At 35.6% G+C, this 23,274-nt stretch overlaps 1 protein-coding gene across 1 annotated transcript in view; it reads left to right on the plus strand.

The window, feature by feature from the left end:
* DOK6 (docking protein 6) overlaps positions 1–23,274 on the plus strand; it is a 270,560-nt gene that overhangs the window by 238,349 nt on the left and 8,937 nt on the right. The window lies entirely within an intron of this gene.

A 23,274-nucleotide genomic window follows, 5' to 3' on the forward strand; every position in this document is an offset into this window, starting at 1 on the left:
TTTGATTTCTTAGCCTGATATTCCTTCTTTTACTTGTGAATTTGTTACATGAGTTGTTAAACAAGTGCTTTGTTTCATTCCCACAGTGCTAAGTTTTAACATTTTGTTTGTATGTGTGCCATAGAGTGCTCCTGGTTCAGTTGTATTCCCAGGCAAAGTACATAGGGGGGAAACATCTTTGCTACCATTCATTACTTTCTACTACACATCTCATTGTAATTGTTCTTCTTGCTTGTTTAATGATACAGTAAAAATACATATATTATGGTGCTGTCAGTCAGTACTTTTAAGCAATATCTGATAGCATAAAACCAAATTATGACTCATTATTGAAATTTGAAAATGATAGCTTTAAACGTCCTCTGTATTATATACATTCTTAAACTTTTTAACTTCTTTCTGGAAGTATGCATGATGGATGAATCTGCATATGTCTGGGTGAGAGAATGCAACCTAGAAACACAAACACATTTCAAACTGGAATACTGGGCCATGTGACAAAAAAGAAGATTTTCTCAGACCGTTTTTTTTTATGGGACTAACTAAACATGGTGTGGCTTCAAAGCCAGGGAATTAAGATCCAAAATTCTGTACAATACACAACTGGAGGACCTGAAAGGGCTCTTTTACATGAGCAATAGTTGGGGCACAGAATGTGCTGTCTTTGAAAAATAATCCTACAGCAAGAAAACATACTCCAATTCAATTTTAGTTTATGTGAGTTAGGTTTGGTAGATTTAACACCACTGAAAGTGGTGATTTGGGATGGGGGAACACAGAAAAAAGATGCCCAAGCCCTTTCTTTTTTGTAGTGCCATGCTATGTCAAGGCAGTGACCAGCACCTATGAAATTACTGGATGAGTAATGTCAAATACTGGGTTTGTATGGTCATAAGTCTTTGAGTGTCTTCACTATTTACCCTGTTAGGAAAGTTAAAGCAATACATGTACACCTACAGTTGTATATGTAATATAATTGCAATTATTTTTCTGTTTACTGTATATGAGATGAGTTCAGAGTCTGGCCTGCACCTCCTGCATTGAATAACCATGACAAGGCTGCCAAGACCTGCCTATATGGCTGGAACAGTCAAGGTAAATCACCTTGTCAATAGCTTATCTGTGAAGCTCCATGTGGATTGTCTGTACACTTATCTGGTATTAAAATAGAAACAAGCTTCTTCCCTCCCCCCCCCGCCCCCGTGTTTTGTTGGTTTTGGGGGTTTTTTTTAGAATACCTATAAATATCTTTGCTGAGTCTAAAAACAGTGTTGACAGTTTTCTTGCAAGCTAAGCTTTTAAAGGAGTGCATTTTCAAGTACTTCCATAGTGAAAACATTCTTCAAAATTTGGTGAAGTACATTTAACAATGATCAGAAACATAGGTACATCTTCCCCATTTTGAGCTGTGATTCATTGAACTTTGAAGTCATATTAGGAAGAAATCTTTTGCAAGACTGAGGAAATCGACCAGAATAAATGAACCAGGGATAAAAGAAAATCTTCTTTAAATTTCTAGCTGTTTTACATGGAAGGATGACAACGTCTCTTCACTCTTTGATAAGTAAAAATAGTTTTTAATGCATTTAAGCTTCCATCTTGCTTTGTTTTACCCAATACTTTGCTTTCTGTGACCCTGGAGCCCGTGGCACTAAGTACATGGAATAGACAGAGGTAAACTCTTTTGTTAGCCTAATGTGTCATCAAATTTGAACTATCAAGTGGGTTCATTAGTGTGTAGATTTTTTTTTTTCTTTCCTACATTACGTATTTCCAAAACTGTCGTTTGGCTGCAATCACAGGATTCACACTGATGAACACTGAGCAGGAGAGAGAGGAGACTTGTTGGCAGCTTGCACTGAGACTTAAATGGCAGCCACTTCCCTCTCTCCTTGCTTCTTTCTGTCACTAATATGGTTATATCCATCCAGAACAAATCTTGCAGCTACCACATGTAGGTCTCTGTGCTTCAGCTCTTAGGAAACGTGTATTCGGCCCCTGAGTGTATTAATGCCAGGAGAAGTCTTTGATTAATTCCTGTCACCTTCCACTCTTCTTTCAGAAGGACTTCAACAGAACTAATGGGTACTACAAAATGTCATTCAAAAACTATGTCTGGAAGGAGAAAACACAGCATGTCTTTAAAATGCATTTATGGCTCTTCTGTATACATAAAGATAAACAACTGTGCATGTACCCAGCCACATATATTTCTGCAGAAGGAAATAAGTAATGGATCATTTTTATGGATCCACTTTTATGGATCATGCATTAGATCTGCAGTTGGAAATGAGACTTCAGAACTAGTTTTCATGAACTCATTTCTTCTCATTACTGATAGGGATTGTGAGATTTTTAACTTGGTCTTTGTCAATGACAATCAGATAACAGGCTACCTCCTGGATCTACAAGAACCACTTACTCTTTCTTCTGGACAGAATGTCAGATATACTGAAACAGGATAGAGTGCTTCAAACTGCAGGAGTTTTATTCCTACAAAATTCCAGCAACTTCTTCAATGTTGCCAGAGTTTTTCACCTAATACAGTTCTACAGCTGAACGAATCACAGCTCAAAGCCAGGTGGCATATATCTTGTGACTATACGCTCTCATAAATACAGTACAGCAGAAGCCTAAATGGAAACATATTTTTAAAACCATCTGGTCTTACAGATACCTGCAACAATAAAGAAAATAAAGTCTTTAAATGCTGCTATGCTATTTTAAAACTTAAATGCATTTCCTATTGGTCTCTCCTTTTATTCTGAGAAGCTCAATAGGTTTCACTTGGAAATAATTCACCTGCCATTTTTGTTGCTGTTCTGTGTATGAGCTTTGGAGAATCTGACTGTAGCTGGCTTACCTATACATGAAAAATTACAAAACAGGACCTTTCTCATGCTGGGAAGTGATGGCTAGCCCTCTGGTGAGTGTAGCTTGCCTTTGATTGTGTTCTATAATACCTTGCAGTGTGAAACCTTTCCCTTAGTGGCTTGTTTGTTTATTTGAGGGAAGGTGTGTGTGGTTTGTCCAAAGACAATACTCCAGCAGCTCAGCCACAAAGCTGATAAACTTTTATTGTTGCTTATTTATTTAATTGCATCATATTGCTCTTAAGATATCTTGACTGTAAAAATGCTCAGTTGGAAAAAATATTCCTGAACTTGTGTATTTAGATTGTACTCCTTAATTAAGGAGTTATTATCACCGTTAACAGTGATAATAATTTAAAAAAAAAAAAAAAAAAAAAACAAACACAAAAAAAAAAAACACCAAACTTTCTTACTGGGGTTGAATCTGTTCTGTCAGAGTTGTAGTCTTTTGTCTGTTGCAGCCAGTGAGTGCTGCAAAAAGAGTACTATGTCAGTTCCATATCTAACAAATCTTCTCAACTGAAATCTAGTTTATAAGATTACAATGTCTTTGCTAATGCTGTGGTCAATATTTTAACTCTGTTTATAGAATTACTGTAGTCCCTTGCAGTGGTATTTGAAGACAAGAGATTTCTTCTAAAGTGAACTAGAGATCACAACTCTCAGAAATTCAAGATATAAACCAATATATGAAACTGAACCGCAGTGGCATAAGCTGTCCTGTTCCTGAAGGACTAACACAGAGCAGAAGTGATATAGGCAGAAATGGCAAATAGAGCAACAGTCTGTAACCTGGAAGGTCAGTGTTAATCCATGAACACCTCTGGTTTATCTGAAATAGTTAGTATGTGCCACATACGTGGCAAGCAATTCTGCTTAGGCATCAGATTTTGGGATGGGAGGGAGAAATGGCACAAGGAGCATACCTAATTATGTGACTGGCAAGTTTCATCTGCATATAACAACAAGTAGTACCTGACAGCATAAATTTGCAGGAAGTGTGTTTGCTCTCTTTTTCCATCATGTCTTATTTTCAGCAGTGATAGAGCTCCTGGTTGAGCAGATGAGAAGGTTGCTCTTGCCCACCTGTCCTGGTTTCAGCTGAGGTAGTCTTTTCTTAGTAGCTGGCACAGTGCTGTGTTTTAGATGTACTATGAGAACAGTATTGATAACACTGATGTTTTAGTTGTTGCTGAGTAGTGCTTACTCTAAATCAAGGACTTTTCAAGTTTCCCATGTTCTGCCAGTGAGAATGTGCACAAGAAGCTGGAGGGAGCAGAGCCAGGACAGCTGACCTGAACTGGCCAAAGGGATATTCCATACCATATGACATCATGCTCAGCGATGAAGGAAGGGAGGGACATTCAGGGTGATGCCATTTGTCTTCCCAAGTAACCATTGCATGTAATGGAGCCCTGCTTTCCTAGGGATGGCTGAACACCTGCCTGCCCACGGGAAGTGGTGGATGGATTCTGTGTTTTGCTTTGCTTGCGTGCACAGCTTTTGCTTTACCTATTAAACTGTCTTTATCTCAACCCATGATTTTTCTCACTTTTACTCTTCCAGTTGTCTCCTCCAGCCCAGTGGGGCAGCAGTGAGTGAGTGGCTGTGTGGGGCTTAGTTGTCAGCCAGGGTTAAACCATGACACCGCACTGGAAAAGGGGTCAGCCCCTGAACCGCAAAGCATAATTGTGCTTTTATTCCGGGCTGGAGGCATGTGCTGGAAGAGAGATCTTTCTGCCTGAGTGTCTTCTCCCAGTGAAAGGAGAAATGAAATGTCACACCAATTATCTAGGCAGTGGACAGTGTAAAGGAAAACTTGCTGCTTTGTGAACCTGCAGCCGGAGCCCCAATTACTGACTTAGGCTGAGGAGTTTTTATACTGCAGGACCTGTGCTTGGCTGTCACGCTGCATGTGACAGACCCCAGCACTTGTGGGGTAACCAGTTGTGACTGCAGCAAGATGAAGTTGTGAGCCTTTGGAGGGGATTGATGGAAGTGGGTAGGGCCTAAATCGGCCTTTGCTTTCAAAACTCAGAAGTCATTTCTATGGCATTTGGGAGCAATTCTCCTTAAGGAAGTAGAACTACATGGCTGCAGCTGATATCTGGAACAGTGATGAAGATTGAAGTGATGCCTGGGTGCACAAAAAGCAGCACACTGCTTCAGTGTTGTGTTCTTGGTAGAAAAAAAATAATCAAGCTCATCAAGTATGTTTAAACAGGGATTTTGGCTAGTTATTTCCTAGCAAAACTCTGCCAGCCAAAATGTACAACAGAATGTGAAATATAATATGCTATTTTTTTTTTATCAGGAAATTAAATCTTTTTTGGAAAAAGAGTTCCCACTTTTCAGGTGGGACCAGGTTGTTCTTATCCAGATGCTTCATAGCCAAAGGATGTACTTTTCTGGTGCATTAAAAAAATTTGCACTGCAATACAGTTAATAAATATTCACTGTTTTCAGCAGGTATGCTAACTTCTCATATGACAGTGGGACCTTCTGCTAAGTGCTGTGACATGACAGCAGCTGTGATGAATGGAGCTAAGATATTCCATTTTTTTAAGCAGTGATGGTATTCCAGCTGATAAAGCACCGGTTTAAAAAAAATGGATTTATTTGGAGTTTCTAAGACAGGTAAACAGCCAAAGGAGTCCAGCAAGACATATTACAGGTGATAAAATGGTTAACAGTGTGTCACAGCTCACCATACTTCCATATATTTCTCTTCATTTCCCTCAGTAATATTTAGTATGTGCTCTATAAAGCATCCTTTTTAATCAAGTCCCCTTTTAAATGTATGGGCACTTGAGAAGCACATAATAGAGAAAGGGGTTTTTTTTACCTGAGACATGATCTGGATATATGAAATAAATCCAACATAGAAATAAATCCTATGACAAAGATACAATGAAATAGTAAAAATTTAAAGTACTCAAATCTACTATAATGAATATATATATTTTTAAGATTCTTGATATTATACATTTTCCACAGATCACTCTGTAATGCTTAATGGAAAATGTTTATGCATTATATTTCGGATTAAGTTAAAAAACAAGATCTGGAAATAGGGGTTGTAAGAATCCCTAGGAAAATTCAGTTATATCTGATCAACTCATTAGAAAGATCTTTCCATCCTCTATTGCTTGACAACATTTGAATGATTTGGGAATATTTGAGAGGGGAAATGAACATTAATATTTTTAGTTTAATATTAAAATCACTGTTTCTCCAAATCTTAGAAAATCAGTTACGTCTTTTCTTTTTCATGTTTCATTGACCAGTTTTTCAATTCTTATCCAATTAAGGTGAATAAAAGACAAGTGGCATAATGCCAGTTGGTTTTCATTTATCAGAGCAAAAGTACATGTATGAATTTTGTTGAAGTGTAAGAATTTAAAAGATTTCTCAAAAATGAGCAAAGAAATATGTATATCTATGTGCATGTGAAAAGGGATAAAGTTACTCCATTTCATGGAACTGATGAATATATAAATATTCAGTCATATAAAATGAACAGTAATGCAAATTCAAATTATTTGTAAAAAGACTAGCATGTGGAAATAATTTTGGGGGGTTTTGATAAAAAAAAAAAAGCCAACAACAAAAAGCCCCTTCCTAACTTTTAAATAGTATTAAAAGTTGTATATAGAGGGAGAAATAAGTTAAATAGGAGACTGAAGAGTGACACAGGGAACAACTTCAAATAAATGTTTGATATCATCCAGCAGTACTTGAAAAAATTATCAACATCATCGAGTCTCCTTATCTTTTGCATTTGCACATTTACTGTCATTTAATTTAGAGACAAGTCCTACTGCAATAGCTCTGCTTTCTATTAATTTCTAGTGAGGCAGGAGCTAGATCCAGTACAAGATTATACTAATGGGAGGAAAATAAGAAAAAGCTCTGTTTGAAGGGGTGCTTTCCATCCCACTAACAAGGACTGTACTCTATCCCCATGCCTTACCTTTGAGCATGAAGGAGGAAAGCAGGTAGCACAGCAATTGCTATTACTACAGAAAAATGAAAAGACTGTTTTACCCTCTGTGTGGCATTCTAGGCAGAAAGATTAGAAATCTGGAAACCTCCCACAACTATTTCTACTACATCACAGGTGGGTTGAGCAAGAGACAGATCCCTTACTGGTTTAGTATTGCTCATAATTTGAAATTATTCTCACTGGTTTCATAGCTTCTACTTGGTAAATTAAATATGTATGTGTGTGTGCACATATATATGTGTGTATCAGGTTCTCAGGTTCTTGTAACACAAAAATGGGGCATTAAAAGAACTGAAAAGGATGGATTTTCTGTGAAATCACAGAAGTCACTACAGTAGATGTAAAGTCTCTGATCAAAGGGTAAAGCAAAAATGACATCCTACTTTGAGAAAGGAGGAAACGCTTTCAGTCAGATGGTGCCCCTGTTCTTAAACTTAGTAAAGAATGCTATTTGCCTCATTTATTTGGTTCACAGTTAAAATACTAAGATAATACTTCCCTTTCTTCCACCCCAGTTCTTGCAAAGCTGCTGTTGTCCTAGCACAACAGATACTACATCACTTTTTTTTTTTCTTTTGCATGGCTTAAGTTCAAAAAATTAAAAAAGAAAGCATGTACTGTAGAGGTTTTTCTTTTTTCTTTTCTTTTCTTTTCTTTTCTTTTCTTTACTTTTCTTTTCTTTTCTTTTCTTTTCTTTTATTTTCTTTTCTTTTCTTTTCTTTTCTTTTCTTTTCTTTTCTTTTCTTTTCTGATTAGATTTCTTTGCTTTTAGGGGAAAGGAAATTTAAGATACCATGATACATCTCTGCTGCTTTTTCAAGGCAATTAACTTTTAAACTTAAGTAGAATAATAGCTACCTGCAAGAAACAGTAACACTATGTTTTTCAGTGTGCTCCTTGCTGCTACTGCTTCCTTATTTTTGCTCTTAAAGTAACAGTTTAGTAGTGATAGGATGGGTTTGTAATGCATCAGTTGCCTGAATCATTGCTACTTACCCATTCTACCAAAGATGTAAAAATTTGCTCTCCCCTTGCTCATTGCCTCTACTAAAATCCCCAGGTATCTTCTGAAAAACACATTTATAGAAGAAAAGCATATGGTCTCACAGCCTTCAGCAGCAGGTCTGAATGTCTTCTAAAATTCAGATAGCTCCCCAGTTGTGTTTTAAATTCAGTTCCTGATTACCTTCTAAAGTAAATGGACAGACAGATTCCATGTCCCAGAAAAGTTCCTTTTTTAGCATATCATTGTTCTCATGAAGCTCTTTAAAAAGGCAGAAATGTTTGTTTAATTTTGTTTTGCCTTTCAAAGTGAATTTATGAAGCCAGGGATCATTGCACTGAGTACTGACTGGCTGACATTTTAAGCTAGTGCATCAGTTTCTGAGCTATTTTAGAGGCTTCTATACCCATTCCCGTCTTTCATTAAATATCCATTGTAAAGAAAAAAAAGAAAAAAAAAAAGTGGAAGTAGCTAACTGTTACCTGGATCTCATCCTCCCACTTATGAAGAAAAACATAAACTCTTAAAAGTATGAAAAAGTCTCATCTTGTTTGAGACAAAGCTCTCCGAGAAAGATATAATACTCCCTCCTCTGTGCCTTAGTAGTGCTCTTGTCTGCAGCTGCAAGACTATATAAAGAAAATTATTTTAACTGCAAGTTCTAGCTATGGGATGTAAATACGGTGATTTTATGATGCAGAATTCGTGTCAAGAGTAATCAGGATGGTGCAGTCATCACTGGTGCAAGATATAATATAAAATGTTTTAGTTCTTGTTCTTCTTGTGACATAAATCATTTCTATTTTGTTGTTAATAGCATAACTGTTCTACGAGAGTTGTCTCCCACCTCAGCTTGAGGATTCAGCTAAGGACTCCTTGGTACTGTTTTATTCTGTTTAACAAGTGATGAGTAAAAGTCCTCAAAATTACTGGGTTTTAACTATTATTTCTCCAGGGAGGAGGAGGCTATAAAGAGATAAATTGGAAATAAATGGGAAAAGCCATTTACTTTCTTCTTTATTTTATGAAATTGCTTTGTTAGGTATGTATTTGTTAATTTTCCCCTTAAAATTGTCCTCAGTAAGCTCTTAAAATAGAAGATATATATGTTTAATTTCAGTTTGCCTTTACTCTTGCAACCTGGAGCCAGTACCTTATACAATGCAGTTTTGCAAGCTGACATTTTGCCTTGATGTAAAAGTATGTCATAATGTTTCATCAGATATGGTACCTTCAGAGTCATATCTGATACTTCAACTTCCTTTCAAATCACAGCTGATTTCCAGCTCTCTAAAAATCCTATTTTTGTCCTGCTGGAAAGCTACTTGTATTCTATTATTTGTTTCCCTCCTTTTAGAGCTGTACTAAAAACCCTAAAAATTTACGTATGAGTTAATAATTTTTTCAGTGTTCATGAAGAAGTAGTACCATAACTCAAGAATATAATCTCACGTTGTATGCTACTACATTTTATGCTGCTCCGGTATAATAGGCACTGAGAGTAGAAATAGCACAAAAAGCAGCAAGCCGTGGTGGCAGATGACAAAGCTTTTAGTCTCTTTTGTATCCTAGTGTATTCTGAGCAGCAATACACAAAAGGCAGCTCTGAATTTCAGCTGCTGCTGTGTCGCAGCTAATAGCTGAAAATGAATGGAGTACTGGATGGTCTAGCTATAAGCAAGAAATTCCCCAGATTTCATTCAGAAATTATGAAGTCGGTCCTTTATGTTACTTTTCTTTCCCTTCTACAGCTGAGGGCTCCATGCTATCTATATTGCTATTAGTTAAACTGCTACCTAACCATGATACCTCCAACATTCAACCACCCTGTGAGATTCATCTTTGTTCACCTCGTCATCCATACACTACGACTACAGACACTCAGAATTTAACTTCTGCATTACAGCACTTTCCACTCAAAGCCAATAGCAAAATTGCCATTAGGAAAGCACCTTGCTTTAATGTAAGACACTCTTTTCTCCAAATGTCTGTATAAAGTATAATTACTTTGTACATGTCATGTTCTAAACATGATTAATGGTTATTCCCTTGTACTATAGGCACCTTTTTTTTTCCATTTACCAGCTTGCTCTATTAACACTTAACTAACAGGCAGTGAGAGAAGGCAGAATGAATGTCACTTAAGTGATGATAGTTCTCTATCACTTCCTGCTTCAGCGCATTGGTCAATTAATTTGCCAGAAGGCACTGGGGTTTGCCAGCACTCTCTTCCCAGCAGCTGGGATTAAGGAAAGCTGTTTGAAGGGACTGCTGCTGCACTGCCTTTACAGCTTCAGTGGGTTTGAGAGGCCGCAAAAGCAAAAGGAGTATCAGCAAAATAAACAGCCTCGGTGAGCTGAGGAACAGAAAAAGCAAAACACAGGATAGGATATTTACAAGTTTAATAACAAATTTGCAGATAGAAGACATGGTAATTTCAGTGTGTCTTACTATTACCATTGGTTTTTTATTTATTTATGGGGGGGGATTTATTGGGGGGGGGGGGGGGGAGAGGGCAGGGAGAAGTAAGTGCTTTGCTTAAGCTGTTTCTTCTGTCATCCAAGAGAGCAAACAAAAAGTCATCCCATCTCCAGACACAAGAAGATCAAGCAGTTTGACACCCTTTACCTCTTTACCTCCGCTCATTTCCTCTAGCTTTACACAAGTCTGATGAAAATGACACAGCTTGTTCACACTGAATCATAGTGAATTCCCTTTCAGGGAAAAAATGCAAAATAACATCACTTGCATCCCTCAGTGAATTATAGCCATTGTTTTTTATTTCCTGGTGGGTAATTGAAGGCTTTTACAGCTAGAAGAAATAATTTATAGAGTCATGAAAAATGGATTGACTTTCCTGAGTGCTTCATTGATGTTTTAGGCATCTACTTCATTCCAATTAAACTTATATAATCCAAAATCAATGAACTTCTATATTTTAGAGTATAAATTATAGAGGAAGATCATTTGTTTGGCCTCTGTGAACTGCTTTATTTCCACATACTTTATATATGTAATCTCTTTAAGGAACAAAAGCACTCCAAGTGCTATTATGCTCAATACAGACAGAAACCTTTCCTTTGTTCCCAGTGCCTTCACTGGCTGCACAGAAACCAAGCTTTGGGAAGGAATTTAGGAACTTTTCTGCTGGGTTAGAGCTACATACATCTAATAAACTGTTGAACCACTTGCAGTTGCTGCTACCACATTCCTTAGAAGGCGGCACAGAAACATACAGGAAATCTGATGCATCTATCCCCAAAATTAGATTATACACTTTCTTATTGGTTACAGAATTTTTCAGACTCAAAATATATCTCAAGTTTCTGTCATAAAAATTTCTGTATTTTTTGTCTACAGTGTGTATATTTCTCATCTGAAAATTGTAGAATTTGATTTCTAATTCAGATCAATGCATGTCTATATCTCTGAAGAGAATACTTGTCTAACTAAAGATAAGTGGAGGTTTTAAATGGCCATAACTAAACTAACTTTAAAAAACACAATACAATCTTTATTCATGAAAAAAATTAATTCTTAGTCTGGACACTGAACAGAGCACAGAGATATGAAGATTCTCTTTTAAATACCACGGACTAGAAATGGTCACTGTTACCATGTAAGCAATTGGCATCAGGTCTGTTCAGCTACCTCAGGATGGGGTCTGCGAAAATACCTGTTCCAAGTTTGCTCAAGTTACATCAGTTTTACCACATGAATCTCAAATTCTCCTGTTAATGGTGAATTTTTATGCTATGTAACTTGCCCTTCTGATTGAAGCCTGAGATATTATTTCTGTTTTGCTGAATCATGGATAGGTTATCCTGAAAAAAAAATCTAAATATGAGAAATATTAATTAAATCTTGTAAAAACAAAGGAAGCATTAAGTTGTTACTCTTCAGAAAATATTCAAGAGATCTGCTTGAGGCAGATGGAGTAATGATTGAGAAATATCCAAAACTTACACAAAAATTTTAGAAATATAAAAAATACTAGTTTCTTCTAGTCAATCTTTTCAATCTCTGTTTGTTTCCTCTCTAAAATACAAAATACACTCAAAATCCTAAATTACAGTAGCATATTGGTAGCCTGCATAATTCCTTACTAGAAAAACATTACTTACTTTTTCTGGTAGAGCTTTACAACTTCATCTTACAAACAGACATATAAACACATAATGATACTATAATTTAAAGTGAAAAATTATCTTTTGCATATATAAAATTATTTGGTTTCCTGCTTTTTTAAAAAATTCTCAGCTGGTTTTCTACTTCCAGAAGTGTGTAAAGATGATAGAAGGAAGAGGAAGAGTTTTTAACACACTTTTTCTGTAATTCTAGCATGAAAAAAAGTATGTCTCTCTGCTACTTTTCTACCTACAATTAGCCAGCATCATGTTTTCATTGGGTTAGCACCAATGATGCATTTAGTCTGAGAAATACCTTTAAGTTACAAAAATATTCAATGACTGCATGTCATTCAGCAGATTGTCTGTTTTATTTTAGCGGAAAAGTATCAAAGCATTCCTAAATTTGTATTTGCAGTTTTTCAGTAATTGAGTCTATCCTTTTAAGTTGTTCTAAGCAGGTGTAGTGAATGGTGAAGTCCTATTTTAAAGAAAGTGAAGCAACCGTACATTTTAGGTAAGATGCCTGCAGTCTCAAGTCTTATTAAGTTTAAGACAAGCCTATAATTTCAAATTGTTCTTTAAAAAAAAAAAAAAAAATTATATTGTCCTTTCTTCTTTAGAACTGCTGGAGAGGTGTGTCCTCATGCCTTCAAGTGTTTGGAGGAAGCTTCTAAAAAATTGCCAGAGAGCTAATTATCAGTTAATGTAGTATTTTCACTTTTACATACCTACTGTTTCTATCTGGTTGTACCTTGAAGTAACATTAAGGCCTTCTAAAGAATATTTCTAAGGACTTTCATAGAAAGCTATTTCATAGAAAGCTTAAATCTGAATAACAAATGGTTTAATAAATGCTTTCATTGCATGGGTAAAAAATAGAACAGCTTTTGAAAGGTAAAAGTTCTAAAAGCTATGTTTCATCCCTGCATATAATAATGTGAGATCTGCTATCTTTTCTGAAATTTGTTTATTGGTGACAGGAAAACAAATATGGAAAATCTTCAGTAAGTTTAAATAACTCATTTTATTAAACTGGGTACTATACTTTTACCTCCCACAAACCACCCTCCTCCTCCCCTTCCCAGCAAAATACACATAAGCAAGACTAATTCCCAATGTTACACCATAGATAGAAAGTTCTTTGAAGGACATTTTACCACTTTTTCATGTCTTTGGAAGACATTGCCTACAGTTTGTACAGCAGTTTGTCCTTAAATACCTGTAGGGAAGTGCAGTAATGGGGTGACTCTGAGTTCTGTAACAGAAGTAGAAGAATATGATGAAACCAGATGATTTATTTTGCTGCTTTCATGCAGTGAGGAGCACTAGCAGAGATCAAACAGGACCGAAGCTGCAGTGCAAGAGTTTGCTGCGGTAATGTAAGACACAGCTGATGCTAAAATGAGTGGTCCAATTACACTTCATTTCCAACAGCCAGGCAATCCTGCGTTTTCTTTGAACATCCCAGAAGTGGAGCACACCTGATTCCACAGTGAAAGCCAAACAGGCATAAAACATGGTTTGGATTTTGCTTTGCTCTTTGGTTGGTTGGTTGGTTGGTTTTGATTTGTTACCATTTATCTACCTATTTCTCTGGCTCTTCAGGTGTGCAAAGAAACTGCCTGGGAGTGCCAAAGGACAGGCTCAGCTGTATCACCATGTGCAACCTGAATGTCTTAGACTTTATATTTCATATTTGTTTATTTCTCAGATTATACTCACATAATAAAACTGTCTTTTAAAATTAGTATTTGTAGAATAGGTATCCATTTGGGGAGGCATAAATCCTTTGACCCTGTCTTTTCCTATGTCAAGCAATGTGAACTATACCGCCTGCCATTTTTTTTTCCTAATCAAAGCTGTATTTTACTTAAATAAAAATGTGATTAAAAACATATTCCATCTATCCTGTCAGATCAAATTTGCTCTCTGGCTTCAGACCTCATGTGCTGAGTTTAATTTTATGGCATTTTTTTCATAAGCTAGTCATAGATCTTTGTGAATGGAGTGTTTACAGTGAAAATACTATCAGGCCAGGAAATATTGGCCACACTAGAAATCAGCAGTATTATAACAGCCACAAGATTAAACAGTACTGATCAGTCAGCTTTCAGTAGCATCCCATTTTCAAAGGCAGTATACTGTCTCCACGTCACACACTTTTTGTCAATGTAAGTAATTAGAAATTCAGCATTTCACCTCTGTAGTATCAGTAAAATTGCATGAGGCCTGTGTAATATTTTCTGGAATAGTGTATCCAAGGGGAAATGTCAACATGATCTGAAATGCAATAAATATTTAACAATGAGATATTCCATATCATCAAAGTGATATGCAATGTATAAATTTGCATTTTTGCATTGCATTTTTTAGTAAGATGCTTCATGTTAAATTCGTAACAGATATAGGGGCTGATTTTTTTTTAACAAGGTATCTGATAAGATCTGTATTTTGACTGGGCATTTAATTTGGCTATAATAAAGATCCAACAAAAACATTTTGAGGAAGGGAAAAGTGAAGAGTGTGCTAACGAAATGGTAAACCAAAATAATAACACTGCATATATAGCTACCTGCTTTAAATTACTCTGGTAGATGTAATTTTCGAAGTGGTAAAAGAAAATTGTACTTGAGCTCTATTTATGCACAGAGATCAACAATTAGTTGACTCTCATAATGACTTGCTGCTCTATACAAGAATCAAAAGCTAAAGAGGTCAGCAAACTGTAGCTCTACCTACTTAAATACAGCAGAAAATCATTACTTAAGAAAAAGTAACCGAATCCACACAATTTTATCTTTCACATTTGTTTTGCTTTGGTGTTTTGGTTGTTTTGGTTGTTTGTTTTTTTTTTTTTTTTTGGGGGGGAGGGTTGCTGGCTTTATATTCTTCCTACTTTTCAGTAATTCAAGGAGCAGAGTAATTTTTCTGAGTGTTTCCTTTTCTTGGTTTTTTATCTTCCCATGATGCAAAGTACTGTAGAGACTAAAATAATTTTCTTACTGCAGTTTCTGTTGTTTTCTCTTCCCCCCGCTTTAGCCTTTCCCATATGCACTTAAGCTCAGAGCAGTATTTTCTTATTATTTCTTGCATTTGACCATCATCTTATCATTTGTCAGCACTTTTATTGAATTCAGATGTTCCTTGAGTGAATGAAATTATTGCTTGCAGGAATTTCCCCTCTACCATTTTCTTCTTCTTACCTTAGTATTACCAACATGCAATGTCTCAGTTTCATGAACTTTCTGTTTAAAAAGCTCATTAAGTTTTGAGCTTGAATAGGAATATGAAACTACATACATTTTGTATAAAAATGCTTAATCTCTGTTTACATCTGTGGTAATTCAAAATTTTACTTCACTTTGGACAGGCATAACGTTATGGAACAAGGTTATTATTCTCATAATAAACCTCAATTTTACAACTTATGTGGAAATGTTTTGTAATAGTTTCTGGTTGACTGAGTCTGTGATTGAAAGGATAAACAAGGAGGGGGATGCTAGCCACCTTGTACAAAATACTCAGCTTTTGTAGGTGGCTTTCTCAGGGCACTCATTGAAGATTCTATTTTGACACATTTCAGTATAAAACTGTACACATTTCCTTTGAAAAGCTTTTCCTCAAGGTTGTGATGCCTGTATCTTTCATTATAAAACAAAATCCTTGACCATAGTCACTTCTCTAACACACATAAATTATATCATCTGTTTAATCATTCAAACTACAATTCCCCTAATATAGTGTGCCACTCAGGAAGAACAGGTTAATGTTTTCTTTAACTGATTTAAAACAAAGTAGTTTGTTTTCTCTCAGAAAGCAAAATGGCTAAAATAAAATATTGCATCATATCAAAGAATAGTTTGGGTCAGACAATGGGTCTGGAATTGATTCATTCCAACTGCTTGCTCAATGCAGGGCAAGTATAGATCAGGGTTCCCTGATTAAAACTGACAAACTAAAGATTGGAAGTATCACTGCAGAGAATTTCACTTCTGTAGAATCTTTGAAACCAAACTCAGAAACCCTTCTTTCTGAGAGTTTTCATTTGGAATTTTGTATTTGTTTTGAAGCAAAATTGGATTTTAGTCTAATTTTGTTTTAAGTGAGAACATGATTACACTTCCTTCAACTGTGTTGGCATAGTTGAGGAGCTGGACTCAGAACAGAGGGAGAGAGGAGTCTGGTTTCATATTGCAATATTAGCACAAGTGTAAAAAGTTGTAAAGACAAACTCAGTTAATCTCTGTAAGGAACACTGCAGTCTGTGTATGGGAGACAATGATAGAAGCCAAGACAAGCTTACTACCTCTTTCTGCAAGTTGGCTTAGAGTACAGAACTAAAAAAAATGCTACTCCTGTCAGAGAGTTTCTTTTATTTAATCTCCCTGTAGTTCAGGCATGAAGACATACAATTATGTATTACAAATAGAAGAACCCAAGTTGAAGAGATGTAATATGTAAGATAGATTACTTTTCCCAAATATGTGTCATATTCTGGCTGCAGGAATAATATAGGCAGAAAGGAGAAAGACTATTGGGTAATGTGAGACGTGTGCAAATAAATTTCTTTTCCGTCTTCTAGGCAGAGGTGTTAGGTTGCAGATACTTACATATGTCACCTCCCTTTATAAACACACAGAGGTGTAACAAGCTGGTACTGTGAACAGAAAGATGCATTACTAGAAAAAATCCCCAATAAAAAAAGATAATCAATTAAAAGTAGAGGGCAAGGTAAACCTGTTCATCTGTGAGAAAGATATGGTTATGTTCTGGTGTTTCTATCACAGGAGCTACATCAGCTTGTGATAGCCTGACTTAGGTAATATACAGCTTAAGTGCAATAGGAGAGCAAGTATTTAAAAACACTATCTGGAAACCCACAACCACAACTAAACCAACCTGACCTTTGGTTAATACATTAGTTTTAGTTATGTGATTCAAGGTACTGCTTTTAAATATTTGCTATTTTAGTTAGGAGTACAGACAAAATAACGGTCATTTTTTTCTGTACATAATGTCTCTGGCAATTCACTACCAAAATTGTTGGTAGGTATTGAAACAATTATCACTGTTGCAAAGCTCTAAGGACATTCTTTCTCTTTATTTGAAAACATTGACATGTAAATTTACTCTTCATAAAACTCCAGCATTCTTCTGAGATAATTGGAATATTGAAAATTTTTTTCCTTAAAACACAAAAATTTGACATATTGTAAATTTACTGGGTTTATACTGCCAATCCTGTAATCTTTTCTGCATGCACATGTAAAATCTTTTCTAGAGGAGGACTTGAAGAAAATGCCAAAAAAATTTAATCTAAATAATAGTCTTCCAATTCTGGAAAGTGATAGGGTTCTGTAACATGTATATTCTGCTCAGATACCTATTAATATTGATACTGGCCAAAAAAAAATTAATTTCAAATTCTAAAGAAAATTGAAATATTTTTAAATTGAGAATAAAAACGTAATATTTTAAAGTATTAGGAGGGTAGGGTTTATATTCACTCTTTTAATATATTTCCTATATGTTTTATCATTAATTGAGATTAATCTTATTCAAAATTATTTCTAATAAACTTAACCTTTTTCTTTAAAATCTGTCTCAAAAATTGTCCCTGATAGTCATTTTCTCTTCATAAATATAAATATTTGATTAAATAAAATCCAGAATTATCTTAGAAAATGTAAAAGTTGGAGCCCAGCTGCATTCACTGGAGTTTTAATACCAACTGTAGTTAAAATGAAGGGAAAAAATCTATTTCTTTATTTGGAACTGAAACATGGCCACAGTTTCACTTTCAATAAGTATATAGAAATCAATATGCTGTAATGTAGTATATGCTATTTTTTAGTTTCCATCTGCTCTCTTCCATTGCATCTTTTTGTGAGTGACGGCATAATAATTGCTGTACCAATTAATGCCCTTCCAATCCAACTGCATCGTTACTGCAAAATAAATGTTTTGCTCTGTAGCAGTTTCTCTTGGTATGAAACTTTGCTTTAGTTATTCCAATCATCTAACAGCAGAAAAGGAAAAGCTGCTTTGTCATCAACAGCTCAATGGAAGGCACTGTATATTCAATACAAAGAGTTGGCAGAATTTTAACCAGTATCAATTTATAAATAGGATAACAGAAATCATTTATTTTCTGCTTTAAATGAAAGTTGGTGGGGGTTTTTTGATGCAATAATAGCCACTCTAACTGATTTGAGATTGTAGTAGGGTGGTGGGTTTTTTTGAGGAACATTTCCTTTATCCAGAATAAAATGTAGAGTCTCTTTCTTTGCAACAAAAGCTCTTAGAGGATAAAAGCTTCCATCTAAAATAAGCAGTCATAATAATTCAGTTTCTTGCAGTAAGTGTTTCATTTTCCCTATTGGGCTTTCAGTGCTGAGCTACAGTGCCTCTCATATTTTGTCTTGTGTCTTAACAAAAATGCTGCAAAGAATATTAAGAGGTCAAAGCACCTCAAGACAGGCTTCCCCATCAAAACCATATCCTCAGTGCAATCTGCAGGCCTCCTCTGGTATAAACAGTTTTCAGTGGTGTTCGGAAAGTCCTTAGAGAACACAAATCTAGATTAAAGTCTGGTACTAGTTTTGTGAACTTTTCTGGCTGAAGGGCTGCATTTATTGTCTGGCGAGAATTATGTGAGGCAACAACATACAACTAACTCCTTACCGTTTCACTCCTGAAACATCTGTTAGCTAATTGGGATTTTTTCCACCTGCTTGCATAACCTTTTGTGGATAAAACCTCGTCGTCTCTGTTCCACTGCTTTCCAGACTGCTCTGTTTCTTGTGAACAACAGAATTCTCCAGTGAATTTTTCTAAAAAGAAAAGATTTTTTAAAAATAGAACAAGTGATTCATTTTATTTGGTCTTGGCTTGCACTGATTGATTCATAGAAATTTCTTTTGAACAACCATGTTTTTCTATAACATTTATAGAATCATCTATAGCAATCACAGACCTCTTGTCCTCATGAAATCTCAGAGCACTCCCGAACAATACTAATAAAGATATCCAATTGGCTTTAATTTAATTATTTCACATTTGTGCTCATAATCTTGGGAATGGAAATGCCAAATTTTATCTTCAAAAATAAATTTATTATTACCTAAAAAAGTAAAACTTCATTAGAACATCATTTTGTTTGTGAAGTCATCTGTACAAGAGGTTAAGAAATCCCAGATGAAAGCTTGCTGTGCAGCTGCAAGTGTCTTTTGTTATTTTACCTAATGACTATCTAATATGAAGTACTTACTTGACAGGACTGCAACAGAAGCTGAAACACAAGATTCTCTGGTTCTATTAATTTTTAATCATTGTACTGCAAAAATATAGTTATGTCTTGTATTAGAAAAGCTTAGTCACAGGATTTCAAAAGTGATCCTACCTCAAAGAAGAGTGCAGTCTGGTGGCAATAGCATTGGCCTGCATTTGGTTGCACACTGCTCGCAGGTCATCGTTCTCCAAACAACCTGGCACTGAAGCCACTCTGGGAAAATCCCTGCCCGCTCTTAACCTTGGCTGCTTGTTCCTGCTTCTCAGCTGTGCTGGTGAAATAATTTGTATGGCTCTTGCAAACTAGATGACCAAAGTGCTTCAGTCTACAAAGCAGCCTTTCAGTCACAATGGCTCAACTGAGGGACAGTGAACAGCAGTGTCAGCAGAGAGGAGAAAAGGAACATTTTCAGCTGATTTTTTTTTCCATTAGAGGAAGTGTAATATCGAACCTTACCCACAGGCAGAGGGGAATTTTAACACAGGACTTCTACATCAGAGATGAGTGCTCTAACCAAAGAACATCAGATGAGAGAATGCCATGAATTCTCATGTCAGAAAAGCAAAGCATGACCTTTTTTTCATTTAGAAAAGAAAAAGGGTTGGTACCTGCCTTCTGGTTAAGAATTTGAATTCTGAATCTGAAACAGAGAGAACCATGTCCCAATAAGCAGCAGTAAGGGAGCTTTTAAAGCTTATCCCTGGATCTCTCCTTTTTTTTCTCTTTTTCTTTTTTTTTTTCCATTTAGCTGAGTACTGCAAGTTTTCTCTTAGACTTTGTGATCGATCTACTTATATGTACATCAATCACTGCAGTTACTAGGAAACCATTGGTTTTTTTCCTCTAAAGAATTTTAATAAATAAGCATCATGCCATGAAATAAGGTCCTTGTGTCTACTGCCTCTGCTTCCAACATAATTAAGATCAGGAAAAATCTAATTTTGGTGTAATTTTTCAGGTTACATTAAATTATCTTGATGGAACATTCATGCCTAATTGCTTTGGACTACAGCTTCATTGCTTTCTAGGACCCTGAAAGTAAATTTAAATAAAGGATGAAGTAGGCTGAATAATACTTACCTTTCCAAGGTCCTGTCTGAGAACAAAAAAAAAAACAAAACAAAACAAACAAAAAAAAACAAACAAAAAAAAAAAAAAAAAAACAAACCAAAACCAACCACATTTCTGATGTAAACCACAGCAATACAATGCCCCCATTTCTACTGGTTTCTTGAAGTCATGAAGCATGTGCTGACTTTAGAAGGCCTGTAGAAAAGAATTAGGTTTATATTCTTGAAAACAGCTGTGATGCCAAAGAACTGCAAGATCTACAAACATTTTCTTCTTCTCTTTTAACCTTTTAAGACCCAAACACAACACAGAAATACTGCTGAAGCAATAAGCTTAGAAAGCTGTGGAACTTAAATTCTTTACTGCAAAAACTTTTCCTGTATCTTTAGTTTCAAAAACCTTACTGCTGACATAAAGTGTAACTGTACAGATGCTGCAGCACCTAAGACTCCCTAAAGCTGATCAGCTATAGGAGTATTAAAATATTATTTAGTAGGAATTCCAATAAGATAATTAATAATCATTTAGCATTTCCAGTATGGCATATACTGAAGTTATTAAAAAGCTGAACAAAAAATTTTGGAAATATACTAACCAGAAGTCTTATGCCACCTTGGAACCATTAGACTATTTCATTCTTTTACCATTGTTTTTTGATCAATTCTATTTAAATGTATTAATATAGTTTGTTGTTTTTTAAAAACAAGTATGTTGGAAGTAAACATACTGCATAGAGCCATTCTTTCCTAAACTTACAAATTCTCTGTTACCCCTAGATCTCTCATTGCATTTGAACCCATGTCCTCTATTATTTTTGCAATTATTTCCATAGATTGATGTCATACTGTGCAGCTTGAGCCTTAGCCAGGTGTCTTAATCTTCCAGCTTTGTTGAGTGTTTCTTTTAATCATTTGGATCTGCCTGTCTCTCTCTGATTACATATCCTAGCAGTCAGGGAAGAAGTTACTTATCTTCACTAACTCCTTTGGTTACAGAATGACTAAAATCAGCCCTGTTGTGAGGTTTAGCAGCTACAAATTTTCATTTAAAGAACAGTGAGGGAGGCACTAGCAGCTGAGGCATACATCCAGGAAATGGAAGATCTGAATTTAATTTTCTTTTTAACCTTAATAGGTTCAAATTAATCTTCTGTATTCTAAGAGACTGCCTTAATACCTTAGCTAGAAGTCAGATTAGTAGGGTCACTCTTCATCACTGTATTAAAGCTGCACTATTCTACAGAAGTGAATTCAAAATTAGTCATATGAGATATAGCACGTGATATAAATAGGTCTGAGTTTAGAGAACTCCCTTGTCTCAGGGACTGTGTGTTTTATGTTTTTTCAGTAAAATACATAAAGAGAATGAAGGAAGATGGTACCTTGACATGTTATATTTATGTTCATTGGTAAGGAAGAGAACAATTTAATCAATCACAGGGCTGGATTAGCAGTTCCCTATGGCACTTAAAATGTATATGATACTAGCTTCTGGGTAAAAAGCAAACAAGACCTTACATCCTTAGAAGGAAGAATGCCAGATTTGGAACACAAAATTAAAACCTACAAGCGTGCAACTTTCTATGTTTATGTTTGCATTAAATTTTAAAAAAATCTAACAGTAGTTGTGATGCAGATCCCAAATAAAAGTAAAAATGTATGAAGGCCTCACTTAATATCATGGTTAAAAGTTGGTCAAAGCAATAAAACATTTAAGACTTAAACAGTGTATTATCAGTGCTTTGGCTTTGCAGCTCAGGCCTTATAACCACCATACGTTTTAATTCAGTTTGATACAAAAGCTTTTTGAAGAAGAAAACATTTCAACTTGGCATCTCAGGTTTTGGTAGTCAATGTCAATTTAACCCAGTGAATGAATATTAAAAATACACATACAACATTCATCCTGTTTAGTTGTGCTATGAAACCACTAATATATATATATTTATAACCACTAATGTGCAGCTGGGAATTCAGTCTCTAGTTTTATTGTCTCCAGTGTCACTGAGATTTACCTTTTATTCTATTTTACACTTAGTTGGGTGGTTTTTTTCCTCTCTTGGTCCCAGTATTGCTCTGATAGACTCATCTTCAGGGGGATCATGATTTTTTTCCATGAAGCAGTCAGTAGCATGTTTATACTCTTTACTTTTCCAAATACAAGTTAGGACAAAGTTTTGCCAAGTCTGACAAACATCGTTCTTGGTTGCAGCACTACTGGGGCAGTCTAGAAAGCTGCTAGTTCTTTTGAAATGTTTCAGCATGAGCTGAGTTCTTCTGCATTTGAGTCTATACTCTATTACAGCTCTTCTTTAATATCTCAGTGGTTGAAAGAAAAATAGGATTTTACACTCATACATATAATACATGTATTAAAGAAATTTTAAAAAGCATCATCCAAAACCATTTTAAATCCAGGCTTCAATATACGTTTCCAAAAAACACAGAGTATACATTGCACAAAAATATGCACTTTGGAAATTAACTTTTTGTCAGTAATTAAATCTCAATTTCAAAAAGGAATGTTGAGATAGGAAAATGATCAGATTACAAAATCGCTTTATAGAAGTCATCTTCTGAGTTTGGTCATCAGCTTTTCATGTGTTTTCCCATGTCACTGGCTGTGAGTGTACAAGCCGTGGTTATATGAGGTACACAAGCCCGTCTGAGAGAATATCTCACTCATCCTCTTCCCAACCAGTATTCTGCCACGTGGACCATATCACACCTCCAGTACATTCTGAAATTACAATGACGCTGTGTTTCTATGACAAACTGGCGTCCTATTTGAAAGTAAGTACATGAAGCAGCGTTTGTGTGACAAATCCCTTTGAACCCACTGGCATTACTTTCACCACTTAAGCAGTGCTTCCGATAAAAAAGAGGTGCATTAGTTCTTTA

This window comes from Falco punctatus, assembly GCF_963210335.1.
Source record: "Falco punctatus genome assembly, chromosome: 3".
Lineage (NCBI taxonomy): Eukaryota > Metazoa > Chordata > Aves > Falconiformes > Falconidae > Falco > Falco punctatus.